This window comes from Haliotis rubra, unplaced genomic scaffold (genome assembly GCF_003918875.1).
Source record: "Haliotis rubra isolate DU_JTF1 unplaced genomic scaffold, ASM391887v1 Scf1038, whole genome shotgun sequence".
Classification (NCBI taxonomy): domain Eukaryota; kingdom Metazoa; phylum Mollusca; class Gastropoda; order Lepetellida; family Haliotidae; genus Haliotis; species Haliotis rubra.
Window position 1 is genome coordinate 238914 of NW_025764935.1, and position 13461 is coordinate 252374.

Below are 13461 nucleotides of genomic sequence, written 5' to 3' on the forward strand. Positions count from 1 at the left end.
CGAGTCCCATTCCTTATGTTCCACGCCGTAATATTGCTGGTGTTACACTGGTGTTACACTCACTCACTAATCTGGAAAAATGTTTTCCGTGCGTTCATATTTGGGAAAGTGGTCCTACAGATGTTACAGAGAAGTCGGACATTTGTTACACCGGACAGTTTTACCTGACAACAGTGCCACTCCGATAAGTGAATTTGTATTGTGTTTAGTACTGACACCTTTGCCAGTAAAGGTCTGTGTTTTAATTTGAGGGGGCGGTGGGGGTAGCCAAGTGGTTAAAGCGTTCGCTCGTCACGCCGAAGACCCGGTTTTGATTCCCCACATGTGTACAATGTGTGAAGCCCATTTCTGGTGCCCCCGCCATGATAATGCTGGAATATTGCTAAAAGCCGCGTAAAACCATACACAGAGTGTTATGACTTGTCTTTAGCTTGTCAAGAGAGGCGACTTAAGGGATTAGACGGTCAAGTTCACACGTTCAGTTCCTGAATGTCATCATATCCCAACTCCGTGGCCCGATGCTTATGACGTCAATTACTGGGTTGTCTGCTAATGGCTCGATTTATCAATTCAATATTACTGGAATATTGCTGAGGTCGGCGTTAACCAGTATGCCAACATCGGTGTTTCTATATCTCTTTACCGTATATATCAATTTTTGTCGTGAACTACCTGCCCATGGTCTGATATTAGCATCTCCCGTTAATCTGTCTCTCGATGTCCACACTCTTTGTCGTAGTGTTCTTCCACTGTTGATTCAGAAGCAGACGCCTTGTTGAAAAGAAGTGATCTCGTACATTCATTGTGTGTCCATGTCCGCACCGATAGCTTTCATCGACATCAGTCTGTTGTTATTAGACTTGTCATCATGCGGCATACAGGCCTGAGGCAGTGTTCCAGCAATAACTTCCAGCGTGACAATACGGCATCAGAGAAGAAAGATCGCCAATTGACTGACGTAAAAGACTTTATGCTGTGACAGGCGTATGGGTTTAGAAGAAGGTTTCGTTTCTTTTGATGTCTTGTCTTCCTACATTTAAATGTTATTTGAAATGGTCTATGAAAGTATTTTAGAAATTTCAACGAATCCGTCAAAATAAAAATACAATTCCATTACATACGAACTATTCATCCTTAAAACGGATTTTTTTAGTTAATATTGTTTATTTTTTTGTAACAGTAGTAAGCGATATTCCGTTTTTGTCACGGTGGCCTGTAACGTCATCGAGTCTGGACCAGACAATCCAGTGATGGGTAGCATGAGCCAAGCCGACGGGCAACAGTCACCTGGTCAGTTGAATTCCCTCTCCCTACTGGCATAGATGGCTAGGGACCTACCCTAACTCAGAATCCCCCAAGAGATATAAGATATATTTTCTTCAACAAGAGAGTGTCTTCGTAGAGTATCCGTTTGTGAATTGGTTGTGTTACTTATGTAGAACACTTTACTTATCAGTGCCATAATGTAATGGCCGAACTCTGTAAACAAACAGCCATGAAGTTGGCTTGGCTTCGGTATTGTATAGTTATTATACATGCCAACATATCGCTTACCAAAGAACTGTTATAATATGACGCTTTTGTACGATAGAAATAACGAAGAAAGTGGAATATATCCGGAATTCATCAAATCATTTACTCAAAGACTAAATGATATTTATTTCCAAAACTGGCAAGAAAAATTATCTATTTGAAGCAAATGTGACACTTACCTTATGTTTAAAAACAATATCCATACCGAATTCTATCTATTTCGTTTAAATGTAAAAAGGTATAGAGTAAGTTTAACACGATTCCGATGCTCATCTCATGAACATTTAATTCAGAAAGGTAGATATGTAAATACGAACAGAGAACATAGAACTAGAATTATGTAATTCAAATGCAATTGAAGACGAGTATCATTTTCTTCTTGTGTGCCCTAACTACAGTAATCTTCGAAGCAAATATATAAGAGAAAAATATTATGTCCATCCAAACAGGCTTTAGTTTTCACTACTGCTAAACAGTTCAAATATTAAAGAAATTGAAAACCTGTCCATGTATATTTTCTACGCATTTGTACATAGCGTATTGTTCCTTGAACGTGTGTAAAGCGTATTGTTCCTTGAACGTGTGTAAAGCATATGTATATATGGCATTGTACTATAGGCCTGAATGCTATCTGGGGAGTGAGTGAGTGGGTGAATCAGCTGTGTTATGCACTATATTCTGCATTGCGGAAGGGGGTTGGCTGGTTTGTTGTTTAACGCCGCACTCAGCAATATTCCAGCTATATGGCGGTGGTCTGCAAATAATCGAGTCTGGACCAGACAACCCAGTGATCAACAACATGAGCATTGATCTATGCAATCGGGATACGATGACATGTGTGAACCAAGTCAGCGAGCCTGACCACCCGATGCCGTTAGTCACCTCTTACGACAAGCATGGGTTACTGAAGACCAATTCTAACCCGGATCTTCACGGTTCGGGAGCTATGGGAGTTGGTTGAGAATGGTCCCAATTTGGAATCCCAAGAGGTGTGAAATCTTGAAACTATTTCCACATCACTATCACAGTGAAACAACATACATTCCTTGTGTGTCGATTTGGAGTGCCATTAATTCTTTTTACATGGTGTAAATACCAGGAATCCCTTTGGCATGGTTATAGCCTCCATGAGCAGATTGTGGAAAAGGAAAAGGATATGTTAACGCGTAAGTCATCTGAAAATTATTTCATTATTCAATCCCAAAAGAATATAGGCCTACTGGTTATGACATGACTGGTGCCAAATTTTGATGATCATGCACCTCAGCTGTAAATCAAAACTTAACCATAGCGGGTCTAGTAAACACTGTATTGATTTCCAAAAATGGAGCACAGCTGCTACAACCCATAGAATCTCTATTTTTTAACAAAGCTCCTACAAGTCATAATAGTAAATATGTTCTTTGGCTATGATGAAAACCAAAATCAATCACTACCATAAAGCAACAGGCAAGTGAGTCCAAATTTTGCATTCGAGTTATGATTGTAACAACAGATTCATTACACTGCGGAAAATGGTTGTTCCATGTGAAAAGCGTGAAATGACAGCACGTGCAAACGCGCGAAAGTCTTGGTCACGTGGAGGATACCAGACGACAGAGGTGTCTGATTTGAAAATGTCGGATTTTTCGCTTATGTTCGGAGAGCAAAGTTTCGACAACAGGTAAGCCACTTACGCTCTTGTAGCTTAAATATTGGAATTGAAAATAACCGATCCTACAGTCCCAGTTGTATGCGAGTAGGTTACATCTTGTCTCCAGAATAGGTTGTGTGATACGTAGGACGGCGGTGTCGCGGTTCAGTGTCAGCCACGTAAGGCTAAAGCCATAGCTGCCCGCTTTTTCCTTTTTTGAACGGACAGGTGTTGTTTGTACATATGGCCAAATATATTTCTTATGAACAAGTTTAATCCTGAAACAACTGTAAGCCATTCTATGTAACTACAGAACCTAGTGTCAGTTCAAAAGGGTTAGGGAGTGTAGCTTCTGAATTTGTTCGCCCCCACGATTAGGTTTAGGGTTAGGGACGAGGATATTGGTCTGAGGCTCTATAATATGATGTCAAATATTTTTTTGTAAATGTGACCATATACAAACTAACAAACGTGGCATAATGCATATATATTGTCATTCTACCTACAATACAGAAGAAAACAATGTAATGTCGGATACCGACAGCTGCACAAGCACGACAGCTACACAAGCGACAGCTACACAAGCACGACAGCTACATCTGCATGGCCAAGAAATGAACTTCTATACATACTGTCAATCAAACCACAACAGTATTAAGACAAAATCCGGTTAGAATTGGTCTTCAGCAACCCATGGTTGTAACAGGATCAGGTGGTCAGGCTGGCTGACTTGGTAGATACATGTCATGTATCCCAATTGCAAAGATTGTTGCTCATGATGTTGATCACTGAATTGTCTGGTCCAGCCCTAATTACTTACATTAGTGCTGCATTTAACAGCATTTCAATTAATATAAACAACATGAATACAAACATACATCACTGGCAAGTACTTGGAAACATTTCTAAACTATGCTGAATCCCTGATTCATTCATAGGTTCACACATTATTCCTTCATACATTAAACATTAACTCAGCATCCCACGTTTGACATACCTTCCTTCATCAGGGGTGAGGTCCACTGATTGATGAAGGGGTATGGATTATCGCAGTCTTGGATCGAAACATTTAACCAGGGTGGAAATAAATTAAATTGCTAGTGTACTCCGGTAAGTTTAAAATCCTGATAAAACTATACCCGGCCGCTTTCTTGTCGATTTTAAATAAACAACATAATTAACATTGGAAAGTCAACTTGACACCGGTACAGTGTGATATACAAATTTGCTTGCCCCAAAGAAAAAAACACTGGACTTGGACGTCGGGCAATGGGTTATTTCCACCCCTGTTAACACATTAAAGTCCAACAAGATGAAATAGTCCTCACACTGGATGGCAGTCTTAGGTCCATTCATCAGGTGTTCCTTCATTTGGTTCAGGTGGTAAAGAAAATTGTGCTTTCTCTCCAAGGCAGCTGCTTGTCACCCAGTAACAGTTGGCTGATCCAAAGACGTATATACGTCTTTGGCTGATCACAATATTTGCTGTGCATCTGCTTTCTTCGAAATGTCAAAGTTACACAAGTTTAGATGAGAATGTGCAATTTGGTTCAAACTTGTTTGCCACCCCTCAAAGTTTTGATGGTTAAAGGGCCTGCTGTTTCAAAATGGTCCCACACATTTCTTCAGTCAACCCTCTCCTCAGTACCATAGTCGTAAAAGCCAACACTGCAACATCAGTAGTGCATTTGGTCAAGGGCATGAACCCAAACATTGTCAGCAGGTCTCAAAGGGCAAGGCACAGGCTCTGGCATGACAAGAATTATGAAAGGGCAGGGCTCGACAAATTAATAAATCTGCAAAGCCCTGCAGGGTGAGCAATATGAACTTTCCACTCGTCCTTCTAAAATTGTACATTCCCTATAGATCATGCATCACAATGAATGTAAATTTAAATTATTTTATTTAAAAATGTTTTCTTGGAATAAAATTACAATAAACATTACTTACTTTGTCTTCTGTACAAAATCTGACAAAATTGAATTCGCTCACCATTTAAGATAGCTGAACTTCAAAGAAAAAGAAAAATGTTACTTTTGGGTCCGAAAATGTACTCGTCCTTGAATACGAGCAAATTGTTTTTCACTTGCCCGAACAAATATTACTCGTCAATACGAGGGGACGAGTGGAATTTTCAAGCCCTGAAGGGTCACTGGCAATCTGGTTTGAAAACTTCACCATATTACTTCCTGATAGTGAAGGGGTGCACCCCTGGAGTTGGCACTGGAACCCACATGTGGTAGCTTGTTGGGCAGCAGTTACTGGTTACAATTTGAAGACTATCAGCATGGTAGTGAACACATATAGCAATGATCACATATTTTCTGTTCAATTTGACAAGTGATAATTTGTCATATGCACTTTGGTAACAGTCCCCAAGCTGGACATGGACCAAGATGCCTCCTTTGTTTGCAAAAACACAACTACCATTAACACAACTATTATTAATCCTATACAGTGTGGCAAACAAAGGATAAACCTTCACTCTATCATACAGCTCTATATTACTGGAGGGTTATGCTGAGAAATGGATAAAGAGTTCCTTCCGTTCCCCAAACTCTGAAAACCAAACTCTAAACCTAGCCCTAACTTAAATTTTGGACTTTTAATCATTTTGTGAGTTCTCTAGTAATTGTTGTGTTAAGTTTTGTTTATAATTCTAGAATAGTTATACATATTATTTGGGATAGAACTGGAGGAACTCTTACCGAGAAATGATATATCATGCCTAAATGTATTGCTTACTGGATTATTGTATTACTTACCACATGTAAAAGTGTAACTAGTTACATGACAAAACAGCTGAATTATTGAAAGCATAAATGCATTATCTATACAAATCTGAGGAATATGTATAAAATTTAAAGTATGAACTAGAGACTAACTTTTTGAAATGAATCCGAAAGTCCATGAATATGTTTTTCCACTTTTCACATTGTTCAGTGCTGTAAGTACTGGGACCATCTGTGAGTAACCTGAAATGTGAATCTGCAGTAAACACCAAACATTTAAACTGGACACAGTAAGCAAAGTTCATGACAAAGGGACAGTAAGTGATGTGCTTGGGCGGGCTATTGTGTCATAGAGCACTAGGTGATTGGGGCTGTGGCAGAAAACTCATGCAGTAAGCTGAAACAGATTTAGGAAAGTTGAAGTGAGAAGTATGTAATGTTTAATACATACTGAATATTTAATTCAGTGAAAACTAAAGAATAAAACCTCCCCAAATATATACAAATATTTTATCCTGTTACGCAAATTATATATTTATTAGAACTACAAACTGCTTCAAAGAAAAACCAAGCCCTCGGCGGCAAGAGGAGGTAGCATTAGATATTGTTATTTATGTCTGGCACAGTCCTTAAAAGTTGAGTTAGCTATGGTCAACAGATTCTCAAACCAGGGAAACTGTCAGCACACCAGCCAATATCTGGCAAATCACATATTTACAATATCACCGCAGCAATTATAATCAGCTTCAAATTCCAAATTTCATTATCCCTGTGTTACTTTCTTAGTCCAAGATCAAAGACATTTTTCCAAATTCTATCATGCCTGACTTTGCCAATGATATTTCATTCTGGAAATCCTCAAAACTAAACAAGTACAGAAACAAATTGAACCTGTACTTAATGCTATAGAAGCTTTATCTTCCAACTGGGGATTCAGAATCGATAATAAGGAACTGTTGGCATATTAGAAAATCACTAATGCCAGATCTAAAATCCAAACTACACTTTAATAATGAAGACATCACATTCTAAAAACAATTTATTTTTAACTGTCTACTTTTGCAATCAGGTTGGTTGTACCACCACCATCCCCCAGAGATGAGATCTACCCTGCTTATACTAGATTTTTTTTTCTTACTTAAAACCTGGAAAGGTGGTAGTTGATTTTCTAGAAGTTGTAATTAATGAACAGCTGACACACTTTTTGAAATTACTGCAATATAATGCGGGTTTGTTTCACTGTAAAGGGAACATTCAGTGACTCATTGCCGCATGATGGTGAGCAATACTGTAGTATTGTGCTGGAACTTAAGTAAAACAGTCGAAGATATTAACAGCCATATTTGTGCTGGCAGAACAAGCAATGCTCAGTACTCGAAAAGGCAGAATTCTACACCTGTACTCCTTTTCCAGCTAATTTCAGGTGTACATACTCCTGAAGTTAAAACATTATCTAGAGCATTGCAGCCTTAACCAAAACCTATAAATATTTACTATAATCACTATACCCATGTTACTAAAGAGCTTCACATCCTTGAAAAAACCTAATCATTTCTGACTTGTTAATTAAGATCTATGGTGAGGACGACGACTGATTGGCGTATAACCCAATCCCCATTTCACACGGGATAAAAATAGTGCTTATGGTAATTAGTGTGCCCAGGCACAGTAATTATTGAAATGGCACGGATGAAATATTTTCAAAATGCTCAGCCAGCACAAGTGAATTTCGGAAATAATATTCATTTTTTGTTTCATGGAACAATGTGATAAATTTCACCAACTGAAATGTTTAAAAACATTTTTGCACTTCAAACTGTTTATCTCAATCCCACAGCTTAACATTGGTATAGGGATAGCTTGTGGGATATGGGTGCAAGACAAATGAAGCTGAACTATTTTTCCGGTATAAATCCATAAATACATGACACTTTTATGGATAACAACTTTTTATTCTTTACACAATGTTTCAGAGCTAATTCTTGCTCCTTCATCAGGTAAATACTGAGTCAGTACAAAGAGTGAATAAGATAAAACCTGTTTACAGAATGTAAGGAGGGAGAATTAAATCCAGCTCAAAGGTTTATTGGTTTACATAATGTTTACGAATATCAGGGCTCCAGATAATTTTTCAACATCAGGAGTACGTACTCCTTATTTGTTCAATATTGAGTACTGGAAAACCTTAAGTGTACATTTAGAGTACTGAATGGAAGCTAATGGACTATCAGTAATCTTGTGTTTCGTTTCATATATGCACAACATTGCTACTCTTGTGTAAACAGGTCAATAAACAATAAAACAATACTTTTTTTCAGATAAATACGTCTGTAAGTGATTCTAAGACCATACACCATTGCTGTGGTGCGTATCTGCTACGTTTTCTAAATTATTTCCTACCGTATCGTGCATATTTTTTATCCGTACATACACCGATACGGCCCTTATCTGGAGCCCTGAATATATGAAACAATGAATTCCAATGACTTAATTGCTGTGATGTTAACTTGATTAATCAAAAAGGTATGGGCACACTTATTTTCACAAAGGCACACCTGATTTATCTGTCTGGTGCCCTATGGCAACCTTTTAGAAAAATTCACTGTCATGTCATTTGGCACTTATCCTATACTCCTATATCACTCAATATACTGTAAAGATGATTAAAAGTAGGAACCTGAATCTGACACATCTCAAATTAACAGAACAGCGGTGTCTTGTACTGGAAGTAATGATAGGCAGTTGATTTTTATGTCTGAAGTATTCATCACCTTGACGTCAGGTAAAACTGACAGTCAACCTAACCACAAGGTTTGGTCGACTGGCAGCGGTTGATAATCATTAAAACAAGAACAAAATTCATCTTTACAATATTCATACACGGTTATACACATTTTGAAAATAGGCCCATGAAGATGCGGGTTAGAATTGGTCTTCAGTAACTCATGCTTGTAAGGGTCGACTAATGGGATCGGGTGGTCAGGCTCGTTGACTTCCTTGACACATGTCATCATATCCTAGTTGTTTGGATCAATGCTCATGCTGTTAATCACTGGATTGTCTGGTCCAGACTCAATTATTTACAGACAGCTGGAATACCATGAAAACTGATGAGTGTGGCATAAAACTAAACTCTCTCATTTTGAAAACATCAATAATTAGACAATTTATAAAAAATATGGAATTGTTTCACTTCTTTGCACAGCATTTACTCCAACACTAGGAGCATTGATGCCTGGGGTGGAAATAACTTTAAAATTGATAGTGTACTCCGGTACAGTGGCACATGTAAAGTCACTTGCCCTAATATTTTTTCCACTATACCGACTGTTTTCTTGCTGATTTTTGTATATAAACAACATAATTAACATTGGAAAGGCAACTGGACACTGGTACAGTGTGATATACAAATTTGTTTGCCCAACAGAAAAAAACCACTTGACTCGGATGTCGGGCAATGGGTTATTTCCACCCCTGGATACACTTAAATGTTACAATCAGTGAAACCCTATAGGTTTTGTGCAGTAACATTAGTTATTCTCCTTCATTTGAAACTTGCGCAGTAGTTAACCGGAAATCAGTCTATAAATGAATTGGTGTGAAACCAACAAACGGCAAAGCAATGTGATGTAATTAACAATTGTATTCTAAAGTTACCTATGTTTACAAATAAATGCAAATCACTACAAAGGTATTACAGTGGCATTACATAATAAGGACGGTATTATAAGAAAGTGATTGTGGCAATAAACGCAGATGGTAATATTCACCTCACTGAAACAAAGGTCAAGTTTTCAGAAATAGACAGTTAAAAATGATCTCTACACAATTGGTGGTCTTGTAACTTCATGTAATGAGAACCTGTGAAGATCCGGGTTAGAATTGATCTTCAGCAACCCATGCTTGTCGTAAGAAGTGACTAACGGGATCGGGTGGTCAGGCTGGCTGACTTGGTTGACACATGTCATGGTATCCCAATTGCGTAGATCGATGCGCATGCTGTTGATCACTGGATTGTCTGATCCAGACTTGATTATTTACAGACCGCCATGATATAGCTGGAATATTGCTGAATGTGGCATTAAACAACAAACTCCGTTGTATGCCTGGAAGACCCGAGAAAATTCTCCAATCCAGTCGGTCAGAATATAGTGGAAAGGCCCCTAGGGTTGTAGTATGCTATACTACCTTCCAGTAACTACCAGAACTGTCTAAATATAGTTCACACCACTGCCTTTCTCTGACTATCCACATGTACAGTGTTTTACTCTTGGAACATTGTTACACAATGAATAATACTGCCATATATCTTCATGTTGATGTTGAACAATTCGTGTATGTTTGGGGTTATTTTTAGGTAAGATGGTAATTCCAGAAACATGGCTATTATTATTTGGTTAGCACATATATTGTACTTTATTGAAAGTAGTAGCAGATAAATTTACTGTGTCTAATATGTCAATGTTCCAGCAAACCATCTGCCGATGAAATGAGGTGGGCAGATCAAAGAGCAACTGCATGAACAAGCACCTGTTCTTGGCATCAAGGATGAAGTCATCTTGTACCATCATGAAGCTGCCGGAAGCTGATCATGACATGTGAATTGAAGAAATCCTTCACTTGTGGACTTGACTATTGTATGTGCTGCTCCTGAGTTCTTGATACAGTGTCATATTCAAACAAGGATTAGAGAAAGTGCATGTGATTCAGTGATCAATTTGCTGTTCCTCATATCACAGTGGAAGATGTACAGTAAAGGTAAGTTTTCTATTCTTTACACATGCATTGTTCTGAAACCAAGCATGAATGCAACACACTTTAGGATTGTAAGCCCGTAGAAGTGTGAAACTGGCCTATGTCATGTCAGTTTCCATGTGGCTCGGTTCGGGAACCAAGAAGATGTGGTTGAATGTCCAATGTTGAATTGGACTATCACATGGTGTGTTATCATCATTTAGTTTCTGAAATTGCATACTGAAGAGGTAAAGTGACAAACACCCATGACCCAAAGTTGTAGGATGGCTCACTATATAAAGCAAGACCTTGGTATTCCTACACCTACACTTCCAGAAACCTGTGAAGAACCTACATCGCCATACAAGAACGGATTGACAGGTATTTTACTGGAACTTCTCAGAGGTTGACATTTGGTCAGTCATGGCAAATGAGAGTAAATAGTATTCTTTTGAAATAATACATTCCCAAGTTCAGAAAATATTACATATTATGTTGCCAAATTTGCTATCCGTGAGATTTGGTTTTGAATTCATGATAAGTTCCTGATCAGTATGCACCAGAGCTTACCTGACAAATGTGGGGCAGATGGTTCCGTTTCAAACCCAGAATAATTTCAGTTAAAATGCTCAATAATTACCTTACAGGTGGCCCTGATAGTTTGCTTGCCGATCGTAATGTGTCTGTCCCCGCAAACTTCTGATCCAAGAGAGACTTGTGAAAACTGGTCAACCCGTTATGTAGTATCTAGAGTTAACTCTTCTGCATCCAGAAAAAAATCGTCGCCGCCTCTTCAGGAAGAAGCATGCACTGATGAAAGACCAAAGTTAAATGATTCAAGTGCCACTCAAACTTTCTTATAACTTTTTGACGCAATATCTTGTGCAAGATCGCCAGATATGTTGATGCTTTGTTTGTTGAGAGATGTCTGTGACCAGTTGATCTTGATCTTTGATGTTCCCTAATCATTCACTGTTGAGAGGATCAGGCAGCATGGTACAATCACTCGCTCTCTGTACTGTGTTCTGAAATGATTTGTCCACCATAAGTGATGAGTTTCGGTACTCATGAAATACATCAGTAGACATTGATATTTACATTGAAGGATAGCCTTCATTTAGTTGAGGTGTGTGCATGGTTCAGGGGGGATATTTGTAGTAATATAGTCATAACTCTAAACAAGTGTTTAGCATAAAAAAACATGACAGTTCCTTGTCAGCACCTGATTGTCAAAATGACATCCCCCCTCAGTTTGAGCACAAGATAAGTATGGCAGTTTGATCACATCAAAATGCATTAATATGATCCAGCTGGACTTGGTTTCTTTAAGTGGCATGCATCTTTAGTCACATCATAAGCAGAAGGTTCAGATCAAACAATGGGCCAATTACATTGGAATTTCTGGCTCCAATATCTGTTCAAAGTACCCATGAAAATCCAGTCTTCAGCTACCCATGCTTGTAAGTCAGACTTGCTCACACAGTTAATGCATGGCATTGTAGCCTAATTGTTTAGCTTGTTGCTTCTGTCAGTCACAGATCTGTATGGTTCAGGCTTCATTATGGACTGACTGGAATATCACCGTTTAAGCTTTAAACCAAAAGAAACATTGTTGAAAGGCATGTGCCAAGTATGCATGTATACTTGCAGAACTATTCTCATGTACATTGGTCGATTGTAGAAAATGCAAGAATTCCACTACTTTAACAACCATTCTTGGCATCATGTTTGTCCATTTCAGATCAGTACTTTGATATTCGTCACAATATGGCTGAAATATTGCCAATGTAACCTTAAATCTAAAAACTCTCTCACTACTGTGATAATATACTATTCACTCTTTGCTAAGGATCATATCATGGATTCAACAGAAAAGTATTATGTGGGGTCAAATTTGGTTTAAATACCTAAGCTTATTGTAAGCATGGATCCTAGGTTTCAGTGTGTCTTGCATCTTCTGGATCCCATACCTGCTATGAACAGATGTTATGTACTTGCCAATGACTTGTTCCATGATTTGCAAAATGGTTGATTGGTGCCATGAAAAACTCTTTGTATGGTTACTCATGTATCAAGTGCATTAGGTTAGATTAAGGCAGGGACCATATCGGTATATGGTCTCTGATTAAAGTGACTGTTTGCCTAATGAGGGGCTACCATATTATTATCTATCCAGTTTTAAATGGATTAAATTGACTGTTTCAGTAAAGTTGTGAATTTTTGTGATCCTTAGCAAAGTGAGTAGAATACACCATGGCTGTCAAGGTAGATGATATCTTGTTATAGCATATCTTGTGCAACAGCTTTACTTTGTAGATCAACACCCCAAACAATGATGCACAATATCTAAAGCTGTGCAAGTGATCTTTTGATGGTATTGAAAGATGGTTCACTTACACATTTTTCCAATTCTGTAAAGTGGACATGGTGGATAGCCACCGTAATGAAGAGAATTACAGGTTGTGTCATCTTTATTTATTTCAGTGTGTTGTATTCACACCAAGTACTCTGTGTACAACAACATTCCTTAATAGTTTTACTTTAGAAACACATTTTTCCGTATCCTGACGACCCGTGAAGGTCTGGGTAGAATATTGATCTTCAGTAACCCATGCTTGTCGTAAGACTTGGTTGATGCATGTCATCGGTTCCCAAATGCACAGATCGATGATCATGCTGTTGATCACTGGATTGTCTGGTCCAGACTCGATTACTTACAGACTGCCACCATATAGCTGGAATATTGCTGAGTGCAATGTAAAACTAAACTCACTCACCTTATCCTGACTCATACTGTTTGCTTGAAACTGTCGGTAGGTGGTTGGCAGC

At 38.3% G+C, this 13461-nt stretch overlaps 1 long non-coding RNA gene across 1 annotated transcript; it reads left to right on the forward strand.

The window, feature by feature from the left end:
• Nucleotides 1–3074: 3074 nt before the first annotated feature.
• On the forward strand, nt 3075–11976 carry LOC124273846. The gene is made up of 3 exons (XR_006897756.1): nt 3075–3196; nt 10369–10656; nt 11280–11976. It is a non-coding gene; the product is annotated as an uncharacterized LOC124273846 (long non-coding RNA).
• The last annotated feature ends 1485 nt before the right edge of the window (nt 11977–13461 follow it).